Source organism: Vidua chalybeata, chromosome 5 (genome assembly GCF_026979565.1).
Source record: "Vidua chalybeata isolate OUT-0048 chromosome 5, bVidCha1 merged haplotype, whole genome shotgun sequence".
Taxonomy (NCBI): Eukaryota; Metazoa; Chordata; class Aves; order Passeriformes; family Viduidae; genus Vidua; species Vidua chalybeata.
The window spans coordinates 14,108,053-14,126,304 of NC_071534.1; the positions used below are offsets into that span (position 1 = coordinate 14,108,053).

General features: G+C 41.3%; 1 long non-coding RNA gene across 2 annotated transcripts; it reads left to right on the forward strand.

The window, feature by feature from the left end:
* Positions 1-16: 16 nt before the first annotated feature.
* Positions 17-17,362, forward strand: LOC128788769 (uncharacterized). Of its 2 annotated transcripts, none has more exons than XR_008431198.1 (4): positions 17-508; positions 3,391-4,996; positions 14,142-14,349; positions 14,749-17,362. It is a non-coding gene; the product is annotated as an uncharacterized LOC128788769 (long non-coding RNA). The 2 variants fall into 2 exon arrangements; XR_008431199.1 differs by having other exon boundaries at positions 3,391-3,590.
* Positions 17,363-18,252: the final 890 nt, after the last annotated feature.

Genomic DNA, 18,252 nt, shown 5'->3' on the forward strand with positions numbered 1-18,252 from the left:
GGCCGGGCGGCGGGGGTGGGTGCGTCCGGCCCCTTCCTCGGCCGCGGCTGCCCCAGCCCCGGACAGCGGGCGGGGGCCGCGGCCGGGGAGAGGCGCGGAGCGGGCGCCCGGCTTCGGGCGGCTCCTTGTCACGCCGCGTGGGCGCCCGAAGCACTGTGGAGAGCCCCCCGCGGAAAGCAGCGCGCTCGCCCCTCAGCCGTGCCGCGTTGGCCGGTCCGGGTCACAGCAGGGCAGGGCTGGGGCTGCTCCCTCTGGGGAGCGAGGAGACGGCGGGCTGGATGCTGGATGGTCCGAGGTGCTGGATGCCTGGTTCGACCGTGGGAAGCTACTTGGACCACGCTGCTTTTGGTGCTCGAACCCCACGGTGCTCCAGCTTCTCGTAACGAAGCAAGTCTCACCCGAAGCAAATTACACACATTCCAGCAGCAATTAACTTTTCCTGAAAGCTGTAGTACACCCTGAGAGTGACAAGCTGTTCCCAAGTTAAAATAGAACCCGATCTCGAAAGGTATTTATTGTTAATTATTATGCACTTTCTGTAATAATGTTAAATGCAATAATCCAGGGCTCCCGCTGTCAGGTGTGTGGAGGTGAATCGTGGCATGTTACACCTGCACACACCCCCCGGGTGAGCCTGTGTGCCGAGCAGCCAAACGCAGAGCAGCAGGTTGTGCTGTGTCTCGGGAGGACAGGACCACACATTTCAGATTCTGAAGGATGTGACTTATCTTAGGGCAAACCATTATTTCAAGTTTTCTCTGTGTCGTGGTACATTCGTCAAGTAACTTTTCATGAAACCTCAGTCCTGTGAGCATATAGCAGCCCACAGAAATTAATTTCTAGTAAGATAGTTAACAAATAAAAAGCAGACAAGTTAGGGGAAACTGTCATCACATTTTCACTTGAACTTAGTTTGACAGGAGCAGTTTAGCTGAAGCAAGAGAATATTCACTGGCAGATTAGTATTAAGTTTGTAACGTTGTGTCATGGAGAGCAGCAAGCCAAGAGTACTTGGCCATCAAATTTTGGCCATCATGTTTGTGATGTTGAGTCAAACGTTGCTGCTTTTGATCTTGTGGTCAATGGTGTCACTTAGCACAATGTTGCCTTAAGGTGCTCAAATGGTAGGATTGTCACTTGAGTGGAATGTGCATGACTAGCAATTTGTTATGTTGGTTATGGTCAGTGTCAGCTATTGGGCTAAGATTTGCTGTCCTCCTTTTAGCATGTTGATTTGTGTCTCCTGATGCTGGTTGTTAGGTACTTCTGGTCTCTGGTCTGATTGTACAGACTTCAGTAGTGCTCCTATTCACTTGCTCAGGTTGCCTCTTCCCTTTCTTTTGTCTCCTGAAAATGAAGAACCCTGAGTTTTGTCAAAATGTCCATATTACAGACACAATAGGATGTTTTCAGAGTCTAGTTTGTAGATGACTATGCACAGAAACCAGTGGTGTTTCCAAGAATACTGCCTGCTACAGTCATTAACTCTTCTTGGCCACTACCCAGTGTAAAATGCTGAGACACATCCCTCTTCATGTACCTGCTGTCACCTCGGCTGTGACAGACTCTCAAACAGATTTCCTTTCTTCCAGACATTCCTCACTGAATTGCACATGTCCTGCTTGCATGAGGTTTGATAAGCTTGATACAACTACTAGTTTACTAATAAGTGAAATGGGATAATAACAAAGAATAAGAACATCAGCAATAATCCTAGACCATAGACGTAGGGGAATCTTCTCTGGTTATATAGTTTGTTTTCTCTGCAGTTACACTCAAGAAAATATCTGTGCTCTGAAATGATTTATTTTCTGAAGAAAATCTCAGAGTGTGATTAAAAAAGAGTTGAAATCCCAAGATTTAGGTGTTGCAATGATAAAATTACATGTATGGAGTTCTTAGAGTACTCCAAACATCTGTGTTTGGTACCTTGGCTTTTTATCCATTAGTAGGATTCAATGCTTTGGAACAGGTTTCATCTTCTGATAAGCCAGAAACTATCCAAAGTCAGCAACAGAAAGAGATTTTTCAGAGAACAACCTCCTTGGGATTCCTAACAACAGGTTGTGAAGTCTGGTTCCCATCTCAAGGCCAGAGCTTATGTGTTCTCAATTCAGGGCTGAGCATTTGCCCTGGAGATGGATCCTGGTGTCCAAAGCTGTGTTAGATAACTCACCTCAGTGCATGGTTTTAAATTACTTTCTCGTAACAGCTCTGTCTCCTTCTACTGCTGACTTCTGCATTTTTTTTCTGGAGCTGTAAAAAATTAAGTACATCTCTTTATTTTGAAAATATAAGCATTTTAATATAGATGAAAAGTTTGGAATCCAGAGCTATCGAGAAATGTGGTGGGTAGGGATTTTTGCTGCAACTCCAGGCCATCTGGCAAAACAACAGCAAATAATTAAATTTACTGACTTGTCTTGTCTTGTCTTATCTGAGATAACATCATTTCAGGCCTCAGGACTGCTTGTGTTTCCACTCTTTCATCCCATCACTGTGTTTTTGGGTTTTGTGGTGTTTTTTGCTGATTTTTATCAGTTGTTATGACTGTACATAGCCCTTGGCACCCACGTTCTCCTGCCCCTCTGCTGCTGTAACTTTATATTCCTCCTTGGTACACTCACTCTGACATCAGTCTGTGTGCCCCTTTTCTCTTACAGTTTTAGCCCACTTACCATGCTTGTTCAATACCAGACATCTTCAGAGGAAGTCAGGACACAAAGCCATGTGTGATTTGGTGGAATTGATCCACTGTCTGCAGTTTTGTCCATGTACAAAAACATACTTCCTCCTCCAAAAACCCTCTCATAAAAATTATGACCAATGAGAATTGTATAATTATTTTCAACCTTGTTTTGACAAAGCCATGTTAGTTTGCTTATCTTCAAAGAGCTTTAGCCACGTGCAGTAATGCCACTTAATCAGAATATGATTGGTGGGAATTCCACCCCATGCTCAGATGAAGTCTGGATAACTGGAGAATAACCAGCATTCAGCATGAACACACCTGCTTCTTATTTCCTCTGACTTTCACTCATATTTTTTGGTGTCTTCCTTTCACAAAACTTCTCAAATCAATCTGTCTGAATTTCCTTCCCTCCAAAAAGCTTTAGGTAACAGTTTGCTGCCTTCTCATATTTGGGTAATTTTACAGTTTTACATTACCAGCTGAATGGTGCTACACTATAGTGCTCTCAACTTGTTCCCACTAAGGAATTTGCCAATAACACCAACTTTTTGTTATTCTTAATGTCATAGTTTGCTTACCAGTGCCCAAAGCCAAACATGAAGAAAAGGTGATGCAATTTCCCATTAAAGTATCACTAATATAATATACTATTCTTAAAATACTCTAACAATTCCTCTATGTGTGCATTTTGTTGGCAGTTTTGTCCTTCTGGAGGAATTAATCATTTTTTCCTGGACCAAACCACTGTGCTTCTGACATGTACTGTCTCACTGAGCTGTTTACCTGCTAAAGTGAAATCCTGGATAAACACATGGAATCTTCCAGTTCTGCCTGAACAAGACTTGTGCTGATTGAGAGGTTTTGTCTGGATAAACACAGCTGGATGGCAGCCAAAGAGGTAGGGCCAGTTTGTATCACCTTCCCTAAAGACTACTGGAAATTTCTTCTGCCCTGTCCTTAATTTCCAGTTTTTCACAAATGAACCAAAAGTCCTGAAGCAAAATACATTCCGTGTCTTGTCCCTCTGTCATTGAAGTTCAATTCCCACAAAAATTACCTGCTACTGTATGATCAACATTTACAGGGTGAAAAAACCCAGAACATATATTACTTTTATCCTCCAATCTTTGTCCAATGGTGTTGTCCTTCAGCAGCTCCTTGTATTGGGAAAGACTTTTTTTTCCTTCATCCTATCTGCAAGAATCCAACAGCCCATCCCCTGTTGCTGCCCCACCTCTCTGAGGTACAACCTCACACTTGGGTTTTACTCTTCCTCAGCCCACCAGCCAGCTCCCTCCAAACATCTTGCTCAGTGGTGTTGACTCCACTGGAAGTAAAAGAACTCTTACAAAAGTGGCATCTGACTGGTTTACTTAAAGTTCTGGTGTCCAGACACCTGATAGTACAGAGCATTCTACAAGAGCAGTTCAAGGGGTGCCCTGGAGCACACCAAATATCACCAGACTCCGGTTTCACATATTGGATGCAAAGTTGGTTTTTTTTTTCCCTCTGGTGTTTACTGAATAATTCTGTCAGATGCAAAAATGAAAACACATTGTAGAGTACAACCTGCTCTTTAAAAGAAGCATGTTTGAAATGCCTGTAGCCAGCCTCATTTCTGTAGGTTTGGATGCAAAATGTTGCTATGGGAACAAAACCATCTCTCCACCCAATCAGCTGAAGCAAGAGGTGTTTTTTTTTTAAATAACGAGATTGTCTTTATCTGCCCTTCACCTAACCAGTCAACAGAAGAATGAGAACAACGATTTTCACAGCCAAACCATAGAAAATGTGACTCACTGCAAAAAAAACCGTATGAGCTTCTTAGGTCTGGGATATTGACATCTTATTGTAGAACACGAACAGACAATAAGACAAACTGACAAATCAATCTAATTTGACAGTGCAATCAAGGAAAGAAATGGGTGTGAAACTGTTCAAATCTAACTAAACCTTGCTTTGGGAGGGAAAGCTTGAAGAGGTCTTCAAAGGAATTGAAAGAAGAATAGTGCTAATAGAGGAAAAGACTTTACATGGTTGCATGATTGCCTCCTTTACCCTGCACACATGTTGAGGCTGGGTTTATGTTGTGATTTTCTCTTCCATGAGCTGGTCCTGCCCATCCCACCAGAGGAGTGTCCAGGCTGTTCTCACACAAGCTACACCCTGGTAGCCTGCAAAAGCCACAGTCAGCATCAACTTCCCTCAGTGACCAATGGGACAAGGCTTGGGTGTGCTCTGTCAAATCCTTCACAGTGGATTAGTGTGCATTAATCTCTTCATTAATGTTTTAATTCAGTCAAGGTGAGCCAGAGATCTCCATCCATGGCAAATGAAAAGTTACATAACCTAGTTTGATCCTCTCTTGTCTAGAATGATGTATTAGTTCTGTGGCTCTGCGAAGGTTTAACAACATGTTTAACTACAGTGAGCATTTACTTAAGTCCTGCCTCTTGTCAGTCTGTAAGCAGAAATGATATTTCCAAAAAGACCCCAACAACTGAAACAGATCAGTAATTTTGGGGTAGTTTTCAGACTAATTCAAACTCTGTTTGTTGACAATGATTTTTGTAAACTTTCATATGAGAGGAAAGTATTAAATACAACAACAACAACAACAATAATAATAATAATAATAATATTTTTAAAATGTTTTAAAATCTGACTAGCTGTTTCATGAATGGGAATAAAGTCAGTCTTTATTAATGAGTGACTGAACTGTCAATCTCCACTCCTTCTTAGTTATTAAAATGAATAAAAGCATACCCGTATCAATCTTGGATTCTGTACACATGTCACATGCTGTCTCTCTCCTCCAGCAGATGTCAATTTAAAGCTATGAGACAGCTCACAGAAGAAAGGAAGTAGCTGTCTGCTCACAAGGCCCATAATAGAAATAAAATATCACTATATGCACAAATACAAAATAAAATGTGAGCATCAACCCAGTTACTTTCTTCTTACTAAATGTAGGAAAATTATCTGTCCTTTGTCATTAATAGTCTGAAGCGTACATGATCTTGTTGCTGCATGTATGAACACTTCCATCTATATTTACTCAAGGAATTTGACTGTAACTGTAAAAAATTGGTGTTATTCATTGTTCAAAAAGCAAAATAATTGGCTCATCCTTGCTAAACAGTGTGCTACCACAATTGTAGTATAACTGTTAGCTTGGTGTGATTTTAGCTGTTGTGTTCAAGATCATTGAAAACCACTTCATGTTTTTACTTTTCAGATAGCTAGTCAGTTGCTTTTACTGCTACTATTGATTCCCCTAATAATTTTTCATACACAAAGCCAAATCTTGCTATTATTTAGTAAGACTTGTGTTCCCATTGAAAGCAATCCAGATTCATCATGCCAAGACATTATACTGATAGCATATATATGCTGATAGACTGAGACAAATACAAAGCTTCTCATGTTGGGAGTGAATTCAGGATCTTGTTAGATCCCAGAGTATATCAAGTCAAAATAAAATTGCCATATTTAAAACAGAAACTCAATAGATTGTGTGTGTAGAAGAGGGACTGCTGTGCCTGCAGAAGAGGGAAATACTACAATATATCCCTTTCAGCCTCTATAGAGAATGGGAAAGAGCTCCATTAGAGACACCTCACACCTTCCTCAGTCATCTCTGCTGCTTTTGGCTGGAATAGAGTTCATTTTCTCCGTAGTAGCTGGTATAGGGCTGGGAACAGTGCTGGTAACACTGGGATGTTGTAGCTATTGCTCATCAATGATCACACAGCATCAAGGCCTTTTCTGCTTCCTCACCCCACCCCACCAGAGCGAGGGCTGGGGCTGCACAAGGAGGTGGGAGGGAACACAGCTGGGACAGCTGACCCCAGCTGAACACAGGGATTTTCCACACCATATGGCATCATGCTCAGTATATCAGTCTGGGGGAAGAAGGAGGAAGCAGTGGACATTCAGAGCAATGGCATTCATCTTCCAAGTCACTGTTCTGTGTGATGGAGCCCTGCTCTCCTGTAAGGCTGAACACCTGCCAACCCTCGGGAAGCAGCGAATTCATTCCTTTTTTGCTTTGCTCGCGTGTGTGGTTTTTGCTTTCCCTATTAAACTGATTTTTTGTCAACTCATGAATTTTTCAAGCTGTTACCTTCTGATTCTCTCTCTGATCTCACTGGGGTGAGCGAGCGAGCGACTGAGCAGGGCCCAGTTGCCGGCTGGGGTTAAACGACAACACCATCATTAAAAAAATCATACATTGACAAGCATATGTTTGTGTTCCCTCACCTATGAACTCAGAGCAAACGGCCAGTGGCAGCAGGGAAAGCAGAGAAATCCCAGCAACGCCAGCTGGACTGACTTAGCTAATGAAGTGTGCATAAACAGCAAACATCCATCATCATAAATTATCCTCCAAACCCCCTTTCACATCCAGTCAACTCCTTGCATCTAATGCTTCTTAGACAACCTGTGACATCTGTGGCCTGAATCCTGCAAATGACTAGACTGAGTAGGAAATGTGCTCTGTAAACATGATGTTTATTATAGCTATTTTACCTACTGCCAGATGGATTGATTTGAAATGGTTTATTGCTTACTCACCCTTTTGCATATTTGAATTAGAAGAGTTAACAAATTGACTAATAATCAGGAATCAAGTGCTTCAAGCCATCAACGATTATGAAACTGCATTTTCTGCCTCCATAGGCAGGGGAGCTGAAAATTTTACATAGGGGTATTTTTATCTAAACAGAGTTTGGCTTTGTTAAACAAGATGCACATTGCAAATAAAACCTGTACTTCAAGACTATTAGTAGGAAAAACAAATATGAAAAGATTGTAGCTAAATAATTGGCTATAGTGTTGTTATTTTTATATATTTTAAATAACAGACAGAGAGAACTAGAAAGGTAGACCTTAGTAAAAGAACTCAACTGGGACATAAGAAAGTTGATATTAGAAAGATGTTTTTCTCAGAAAAGACAATAGTAGCAAACATGTATTCATTCAGTATCACTATTTCAACATCACCCAGTACTCATGAGATCAAGCTTATTTCAGTGATGGTATTAGTATCAGTATCCAGCACTTCTTAGTAAAGCAAATACAGAGCAAGAGAATCAGAGAAGCATGCATTTTAAAGCACATGAGTAAGCTTAAGGAGCAAAAACCTACTGAAAGGAATAAAATATCCCAGTCAGGTACAGCAGAGCAGAGTTAATGGAAATACATTATCCTGAAGATTGAAGAAACAAGCTCAGCCAGACCTTATGCTCCCCTCCAACATTTTCATGGAATGATGGCAGGTAGCTACCCTGCTACTTACAAGATTAGCTGTATGTAACTTCACTGAACTCAGCAAAGTGAGCTGCATTTGTAGCAATTTCAGTAACTGCCATTCTGGTTCCAGTCTGTAAATTTTCTGAAAGATACAAAAATATGCTTGCATTTGAGTTTACCTGCTCCATAGATATAGTTATTTTCCCCACATCCGCTGCAAAAATAAGCCCAGCTTTTCCCAGAGTTGTTTAACTCAGTTACAGAGCTGGTGAATCCAGGAACTATTTTCCATCTCTTAACTGCAGTGACATTTGAGTATGCCTGCCCTCTGGAAGGCTGCCTGGCCTGTAGATCTTTTATCAAACTGGGGTTTCCCCTCACTTTTGCATTCCGTCTGAGCTTACAGAATTTTTGGTTTTATTTAAATGAACACATATTAGTCCTGACTCAGGACAGCATTAAATAATAACCTTAATCACTTTCTTAATGTGATTAAAATTTACTGTGTGTTGAAATGCTTTCTTGCACCACTCCATACAGGGCAAGATTGTTCTGAAAGGACTTTCGGTCTTTCTTAGCATTGCTTTCCACTGCCTCTATAGAAGAAATGCAATTTGGAAGCGTCATTCACTGTATTCCTTCCCAATCAACTAACAGTATCTTCTCCACATGAAGGGTATTTTGAGGAGCAGATCCTCCCTCATTACAATTTATCACACAGGGCACAGCTCTCAACAGCCCCACAGTAAATCCACACCAAACTGTAAATATGACATAATATGGGGCATTGAAAGCACCACAATTCACCTCAAAATCATAATAATGACCTACTTTTTATAGCAGCAAGGATTTGAGAACACAGCAGTTCAGAACAAATGGAGAAATATTTCTCTGTCTTTCCCAGTTGGTACCTTCTGGTGGGTTTCACTCACACATGAAAGGCTTATTGACTAGCTCAACTGCTGGAAAATTGTTTACCTCTACCTTACCTATAGGCAGGCTCCTTTAATGAGAAATGAAGTAAATTTACTTAAAATAAGTAGAGGAATACCTGCTCCTCTCAATACTCCTCCCCCACTCAATAATTGGAGCTGGTTCCCTTCTTACAGAACAAAAACTATTTTAAACAGCAGGAGTAATAAGGCATACATTTGGCAAAAAAGGTGTAACTTTTTCCAGAGCCATTTGGAAAACAAGACAAGCTCTTTAATTACCAAGTAGAAATAAACCTGTCAGGCATTTACTGACAGTTTTTCATAATGATCTTTAGCACACAGCACAGAGAAAATGTAACCTCAGTGCCCAGTGTTAGATCAAAGTTTGTCTGCTGTTGATTAGAACGAAAGAATATATGAAGTCTGAGGGTGACATCTGATATTTCAACACAAAAATGGAAACTCTCAGGCATAAAAAGGCTTTTGTCAAGATAATCTCCACTTAAAGCTCAGCAATGTAAATGGTGACCAAATTGAAGACTGCAAGCACTAGAACCCACAAAAGACACTGAAAAAATGACTTTTATTTAGCTGGCATTTTCTTATCTGTTAACATGGTATGCTGTGAGCAGTATATGGGCCGTGCAGAGCAAAAGGGAATGCCATGGATGGCTGCGTTGAATTACCCAAGTAGTGTAATATTTACTGCTCCATGAAACCCATCATATGGAAATCAATTCCCATCACAGAGGTTGTTGTTATATATTTTGGCTGTTGAATAGTAAATCAAATGGTGAAAGCTTAAGTTCAATATACAGGATTTTTTATTTTAACAGTTACTCTACACAAATATGACTTCTTGTTTTGAACAAATGCGAAATATAAATTGTCTGTGGCAGCATGTATTAAACTGATTCAGCTCTTGTAGTCTGGCAGGAAAAGGGCAGAGAAAGGCCACATGCCTATTGCAGTGGCATTCAGTCAAACCCTAGAAGGCCATTACTTTCTGCTTAGGTGAGATCTTGGGCAGCATGATCTCATAATGATGAGGCAACCTTTTGCCTCATGGTTTGGCTTATTATTTTCAAAAGGTCAGCTGTTAAATGCAGGTAAATACAAACATTGTTGCACAAGAGCTGGAACTAGAGAAAACCACGTGGCCATAAGCACCCACCAAAATAGCTCTGGCTTTTTTCTCCCAGGAAATAATCACATGCCCTATTTCCTCTGCACACTCTGAATTCCCCCCTGCTTCCAGTGCTCACTGCCTGCCGCCCCACTGGCTCACACTCCATGCCAACAGACCAGCTGGGACACCTAACATCACAGGAAAAGTCACAGAAAGCAGAATCTGATGAGATACCTGGCTTTGATTTTATTTAAATTCTGATTTCCCATTTTTTGTATTATTTTAAATAGATGGTGATCAGTGTGACATACAGTATCACTGATGATCAGGGGATGCTGTCCCAGCATTGCTCTGAGTCTGTAGAAACAGAGAAAACTGAGAACAGCAAGAGACTAAGAGCAGAGTAGGAGTTTCTATTTTTCCTTAACAGTCCCCTGATTATACCTACCCCAATAAAAAGCACTTGCATATGAGTCATCAATCATTTAAAAGCCTGTATTAGCTCATGAGCAGGTTATGAACTGAAATGATTAACAGTTGTCAGAGAGGGGTGGGGAACACTTGCTGCTCTGTGGTCTGTTCTTCCCCATAGAAATCATCAGCTTTATTGCACCTCTAAGGGAATAGATTCCCTAGTTCACGGGTTCCCCTGAGTGGAAAAATGAGGTGTGCAAGCACTTATCCTTCTCACCATTGCCTCTAAAGGTCAGGCAGCTCCTACTCAGGAGGTTTGCATGCCAGCTGTGAGGCTAAGGTCAATACAGAAGTACACAGAGAGCCAAACATCTTGGGAGAGTGTCTGGTTCAGAACTGAGTGGTGAAAGTACTAATAATACAGAACAGCTTAATATTTTTATTTTTGATTTGAAAAAAAATAGGATTCCTATAATTCATATAAATTAGAGAGATTTTGTTCTTTCATTGTCAGGAACTGAGGAAGATTTGTAGGATGAACATGTAGGCTAACCTGGCCTGTTAGATGCCCATGAACCTCAGGAGTAATAGAATAGTTGGCTGAGGATCCTTTTCCACTCACCTTGATTTTGAAGGCACTGGAGGAATTCCAGGAGACTGAAATACTTATGCTGTGCTAGTATATAAAGTGTTGAAATGACTTGACTAAGATAAGTAGCAGTGATACTCCCTAGCAGGGCCAGGCAGTGTAGAAAAAACATGCTGGTAGAGACAACAAAGAGTGACAGTACTCCAAGAATGAACAATAAGCACAGAATGTCAATTGTGATTTTTCTGAGACTTGCCAAAGAAATCTAATTTCATCATTTCAGATTACAGGTTTCTACAGGTACCAGTGGAGATGTAACACACCTAGGTGATTGCAAGGGGGTTAATTTTGTACTGTGTAAAACCTAATGAAAAGTTAGCAATATACCATGTCAGAAAAGCCCTTGCTAAGTTGTTTAGAAACAACATTTCCCATGAGTATAGTTTTATTTAGCTCTTCCCTCTATATTTCAAGTATATGCTCCAGGTTGTCTTCCCTCACAGTGTTTGCTAATATGTAATTCAGGAACTATTTGTTTAGAGGGAGGTGTCTGAGAGTGGAGCTGGCGCTGGAACTGGCAGGATATGGGTGCAATGGGAATGTCAGGGTACAAGGCAGGTCTGGAGCACATGGTGAGCAGTACCCAGTACTGGAACTAGAGGAGCCCAGGGCTGCTGCCAGGTGCCAGACCACAGCCAAGCTTCTTGGAAGGACCTGTTCACCCACTGCCTTCAGAGCAACCTGAGTTCCCTGTGCAATCCTGCAGCAAACAAACAAAAATATCTAGTATGTCCTTGACTGCGTGCTGGAGGCTGGATGGGAGTGAAGCAAGCAGGAAGAGAAGGATGAATTCTACACTTTTTATACTTTATACACTTTTGGTATGATAGGTAGTCCTCATTCTGAAAAGACTGATGAAAAAATGGAGAGGGTAGAGAACAACAAAAGAATGACAAGGGCAAAGTGTTTTTCATGGAGATGGAGGGTTCCATCTGTTTAGCTTGTCAACAAGAAAAGTGAGAAGTGACTTCCTTACAGTGTGTAAGTGCTTTTCTAATCAGAAAATACTGGGCAGTCATCACTTCTCACAGCTTGCAGAGAAAAACAACAGTATCCAGTGGCTGAAAGCTGGAGCCAGCCAAATTTGATTTGAAATTAGGCCCAGCTTTGTAAAGATGCCTCCTTAGTAAACACACAAACAAGGAGAGATGGTTCCACAGAGCTAGACAGGGTGCTTTGTGAGAGATAGGCTTGAGCCAAATGAGACATTTCACTCAATTTTGAATAAAATAAATGCAAGTTAGTGATTTCTAAGAGAAGAGGTTAAATTGTCAAACAACAATTAAAAAAAACAAACAAAAACAACAACAACAACAAAAAAAAAACCAAATCAAGCCCTTAGGTCTACTTTGCTCAATTCATGGACACCTGTCAGACCAGAACAAGGGGAGACAGTCTCTTTTCCTAACAAAAGAGAGATAGCTGAGAGGGAAATGGCCAAGAATGACATGCTAGGAGGACAAAATGGGAATCTTACACCTCTTGTTCCTTCATACTGGTAAGCAATCATGGAATCTTCCTGTTAGGAAGTTTCCTGGGGGATGAAAATGAAAGACCATCTTTAATTATATTGGCCATTGTATTGATGCATTTGCATTAAGCACTCAGCTCTATTGGTGATGAGCATAGCATCACTAACACCCAGAAGGGGCAGCCTTGCAAGATTAGATGAAAGAGGAGAGGCAGAAACCTTCTGGTGTGAGAAGGGACAGCAGATCCTGATGCAGGAAGTCAAGAGTGGCACAAAACCACTTGGCTGTGGCTGGGGGGAGATGGACAGGAGGCAGCATGTAGAGCTGCAGTGGCAGTCCCTGGAATGAGGCAACGCAGGATGGAAGGTGGCCAGTAGCCTGCAGGAAATTGAAGGGAAGCAGGAAAGGTGTGCAGATGCACCTCTGAATAATAACACAAGCTCATTGACTGTTCAAGAGAAGCAAAACTATTGCCTGCAGAGAGCTTCTCCCTGCTTTGCCCTCAACTACAAAATCTGTTTACACTACTGGCCTCCCACTGCCTGCTACAGTCATTGCTGTAACAGCAGTATGTCCTGCTGGGAAGAAACCAAGCTGCATGGAAAAGTTTGCTCTTGGATCTCACCAGCTATTGCTACAGTGCTCTCAATACCATGGGGCTTCCCAGCAAAAATTTATCAATCCAGCACAGCGAGTGAAAAGCATTTCAGTACTCTTAGAGGCTTCAGTAAAATGCAGAGACAAAACATTTATGCAACCCATGGGCCTGGGCTTTCTTGACCTACTGTGGTGTGGCTTTTGAGGATTAAAATAAAAGAAGTGGGAATTTCAGGCAATGCTGGAGGTGAGAATGGGTCCCCTGTAGACTTAAGATACATAAAAGCTAAATAGCTACCAAAAGATAAATACAGGCTTAAGCAAACTCATGGATAAGCACAAATATTCCTGTATAACATGCGTATATAAATGAACATGTGTTTATTAACCCTGTTTAGGAGGTTACTGTCTTTCTTAGAAGATTTTATTTTAATTGATAATTCTTATTTAAATGTTATTTTAACTGAGGCAGAGGGGATGGACAGAAAGGGGATGACAGAAAGGAGGACAAGACAGTCCTACAAATTTGCTCACAGCTCCTTGCTAACACTGACAAGCTCAGAAATTATCTAAATGCCTGCTGATGTCTTCTTCTTTGAAAGCCCCGTATGAATAATAACACACAAGTGCTAGTCTAAAGCAGCTTTTAAACGTTTGATTCTAGGCTGCTTACGGTGGGTGATACAAGTGGCTTCTTCTTTAATATCTTTCTGTAACAAGATGCTATTTTGTTAATTGCAGAGCATGAAGGTAATTATGCTGTGGAATCATGGGCAGTGACATGAGGGTATTCATTTTGGCCATTGTGGAGTTAGACAAATGGATGGTCGATCATGGCTTGCATTTCCCTGTTGCTGAGTATGAACAACAATTACAATCCTGATTAATAGGAGCTACAAGCACCCACTTGGGCTTTAAAAGAAATAAAGTTTACTAAATGTAGTTAGACAAGTCCTACAACACAGATTAATTGCTGCTCATTGCTTTTCTTTTGCAGATACATCACTGCCCTCGCAGGCTGGGTTTGGAGCATCCAGTCAGTGCTTCACCATGATGGACACATTCACTGGTTTTGATGTTTGCTTTTTGAAAACCAGTTTGTGCTTTTCTTCAGCTGCCAGATGCAAGCCTGCAGCCATAGCACGGGTGAGCAGGTGGCAGGGCTACTGCCAGCCCCCTGTAGCTCTAAGGTGGCTGTTATGGAGGTGAGTTACACAGCAGTTACTTGCTGTACTTTCTTTTGTAAGCTGCAGTGGTGAGTGGCAAGCAGCAGAGAGGACTATGCTTTGGAGAAGCTTTCCAGCTCTGAGGAGGAAGGCTGTTACTAGCACAGAGTTGATAGATGTTCTAACAATTGTTTGGATCCAAGTGAGGGGCTGGCACCTTGCCAGGAGGACAGATTTGTTGGGGGTGAAGGGTAAACAGAGCCAGGTATCCACTTGCCATCTCTGTGCTTCGTGGGGGAGTGGTTGCTGAGGACTTGTGTGAGCCACAGCAGGGACAGCGCATACAGATCCAGCTGCAATGGGTAATACCCCAGTCACTGGGGAAAGCTGGGTGTTAGATCTGGGATCAATCTTTGTTCCTCTGTTTTGTTGTTACAGATGTAAAGAACCACAGAGAACTGCAGAAGAGCAGAGCAGACAGCCTTGGGGCTGAGCAGGGGCCAGTGCTGCTGTCTCCTGAGCAGCCCCTTCCCGGGGCAGGCACACCCCTGCCTGCAGCCAGCGCTGGGTCCCCAGCCCAGAGCACCCACACATGCACCTGCCTATGACTGACTGCAAGTTTTGCAACCCACTTTGATGAGTGCAAACAAAAATATCCATGATCAATTTAATTCTTCATTCATCTCTCATAATTGGTTACAGCAAGTGATAGTTGGGTGTTGAATTAATTTTTGCCCTTTCATGTTCTGTCCTTTAAAATGTGTCAAAAGACATGTTGCTATTTGCTGCAGTTTGAAGTGATCCTGGAAATATCAGCTGCTGTTGCTGATTTTCAAATTCTAAACTTCAATGGCTAATTCAAGCTTTAAAAACTCAAAGACTAACAGATGTGTTAGGAATTTTTTGAAGGAAAAATCAATCAGAAAAAAATCAATCAGAAATTATTTGAAGTCTATCATTTGAAGTCTATTGGAAAGAATTTCAATTTGATAAAACACAAATTAACTTTTGCTGTCAGTATTTACAGCAATAATACTCCAGGACAGAGAGACCCAAACTGAAAAATCTTATTTATAAAAATGAAACCAGATTCCACTGGAGGGGAATGCAAACTAAATAGCAGGAGTTAAAGGAAAGCAAGGTAGATTTTGGTGGTAGATAGCTACCATGACTTCCAGGTGCTGGGAAGAGCACTTGGTACCACCAGCATCTTGCCCTATCCATGAAAAAGAAGAAAGGCAGTGCAAATCCCTTTTTGGCCTCTGTTTCTATTTCCAGATTAGCTCTTCTGCTTTAGATTCACATTATTAATGGGCTCTCTGGGGCACACACATCCAGAAATTAAGCTTTGCTATACCCAGAAAGCCAAGAGTACGACCAAGAGTTGGCACCTGATTTACACTCACAGTGACAAGGCTCAGTTTGAGATTCAGAGGTGATATCCCCTGTCAGAGGCAGAGAGGTCTCTGTCTCAGGGTGGCTTTGTGCTGAGTGGACCAAGCCACTTCTAGGCTTGGTCTAGAGAGATGTGAAAGTCAGACTGAAGATGTTCAAGGTCAAGTTAATATATGCCAAATAACAAAAATGTCCTTTTTGTGCCAACAGTGATCTTGCTGCTGTGTTGCAGGCTAGTGAGGTGTATCTGAGACTCATGAATTTATCTTTTTTCTTTGGAAATAAAGCAGATCTGTTCATTCCCCAATATGCAAGGTGAATAATGTCAGCTCAATGCAGCCAATTTGAAGCAGCTGGTGTTTTTTTAACACAGCTGCTTCAAATGAAAACATGCTATGGTTTTCTTGATTTCTCTGGCCACTGCCAGACACAAGGAAAGTGCCACACACATGTTGCTGAATTTGATTTTGCCTCACTGGATTTTTATGGATGGTTACCCTCAAAAAACAAACTATTAATAGGCCTGTGTCTAAATGCTTGACTATGTGAGACTTCATCTGTTACATTCAGGCTGTGTTTTGACAGATTGTTATTCCATTAACTAAAAATCCTTTGGGCTCTGAAGGATATATAACAGTCCTACAACCACTTGCCTTAAAGGTAATATTTAAATATCACAGGGGAAAATTGTGTAGTACATTAGAAGAATGGGAAAGGAATTACATCATAGACAAAGATAATGAAATAGATATGAATTCTAGCAGTATAAATCAAGGAAAAACAGAAGTCTTTTGAGCAGTGATTTGTTTAAGTGATGCTAACAATACTACAGAGCATTAAAATAGATTTTGTAACCCTGTTGTTGTTTCAGAGATTAAATTACACTAAAACAATAATGTAGTTTTGGGGTAATTTACATAAAGAAAAGCTAGGCTCCTAAAATTTCAGTTTCCTGCATATCCTTCTTAATGGGAACAAATTCCAAAGCAATCTTGATTTTAGAAGCAATTTATGAGCTGTCCAATGGTCGTTGCTCCTGCTCTAAATTCCCATGCAAAAATTAGCCACTAACTTTTATTTTCACTCATGCACACAAACAAAAATTCTTGCTTAATCTCTTCTGCCTTTTCTGGTTTATAGTGCAGGATAAACAAATGAAGAGATTCATGATTTTAATTAACAAGTGAGAAATTTTGATTTGAATGAGTTTTTAACACATCTATATAATTGGTTTTAATAAAGTTTAGCATTCTTTGTTGGAAACTTCATAATGCAAATTTTCACCTAAATATTATCTTGATGCTAAATGTGGTATTTCTTTTCCTACCTATGTACCCATGCCCATTTGTGTATACAGATCTTGATTGGAGTACATGTATTTGTCTTCTAATTTTTTTTTACTCTGATAATATTTAAAATCAATGAAATCATTAGTCAGAACCTGTAAGCAGAGAGAAGATGTATAAATCTAAGTCTTAAAGTGCTTTTTCAAAAATCCAAACCCTCTCATAGATGATTACTACATATGTATATTTTGAAAACAATGCTTTTTTTCCTCAAGATCCTGGTTCAATTCTGCCCTTTATGTTTGCTGCCTGTGAACAAAGCTAAGACCACCTGCAAAATTCATCAGCATGGGAAGTGACATTGCATGGGTTCAAGTGATTAAAAAACATAAGCAAATAGCCAGACCTGGTTTTGGCCCTTCAGCAAAGGGAAGTCTCTGTCAGATCTGATTTCTTCTGCAGATGGAGCACGGTCCTGCTGGCAGCTGGCTATGCTGCACACAGCAAAGCACTCCCCTTCCTGGCTCCATGCTGGAGGTAAGCCACCATTAGCTCTGGCACAAGAGCCTTGCTCTGCTTGGCAACCAGAGGGTGGTGTTCAAAGCCCAGCAGGTCTCCAGGACTAAATACCTGCTGGGCCCTTCCCCACTGACATGGGCTGCTCTGATATCTTTCACTGAGATAGGCTTCCCCTTGGTGCAATCCAGCATCTACTGTGGTATTTGCATGAGGAACCTGGAGTGCCATTTAAAGGCTGCCACTTTCGCCCACACCTTGAAGTACCCAGTTTTGTACACTCCTTGTAAGCACCATGTGAAAGCAGAGCCTTTCGATTTGCAGGTTTTTTAATCTCTGAGCAAAATAAGAATCTGTTCCCTCTCTCCCCAACAGCTGCCATCAGAATAATAGGCCCCAAGGAATTAGTAAATCAAAGGTTTCACTCTGAATGCATCACAGCTGTGGAAAACATATACTTCAGTTTTCGGGGCTGATGACTTCCAGCTCTATTCAAAACAATTGCACCTGTAATTCAATCAAGACTGCTTCCCAACACCAGCTTTAGCAGGAAACATCCCAAAAACTGAAGCCCGAGGTTAGATGACATAGAAATATGAGTTGGTGAATATCTGAATGCTCTCAGTGTGGCCTCAAAGAGCCAGCTGGACATAGTGTGCAGTGTACAGGACAAGTTGAGCAGGAAGTGACAAGGTCTCCTGCCCTCTCCTTTTGGCATCCTTAAATGCCTTAGGATGTCCCTACC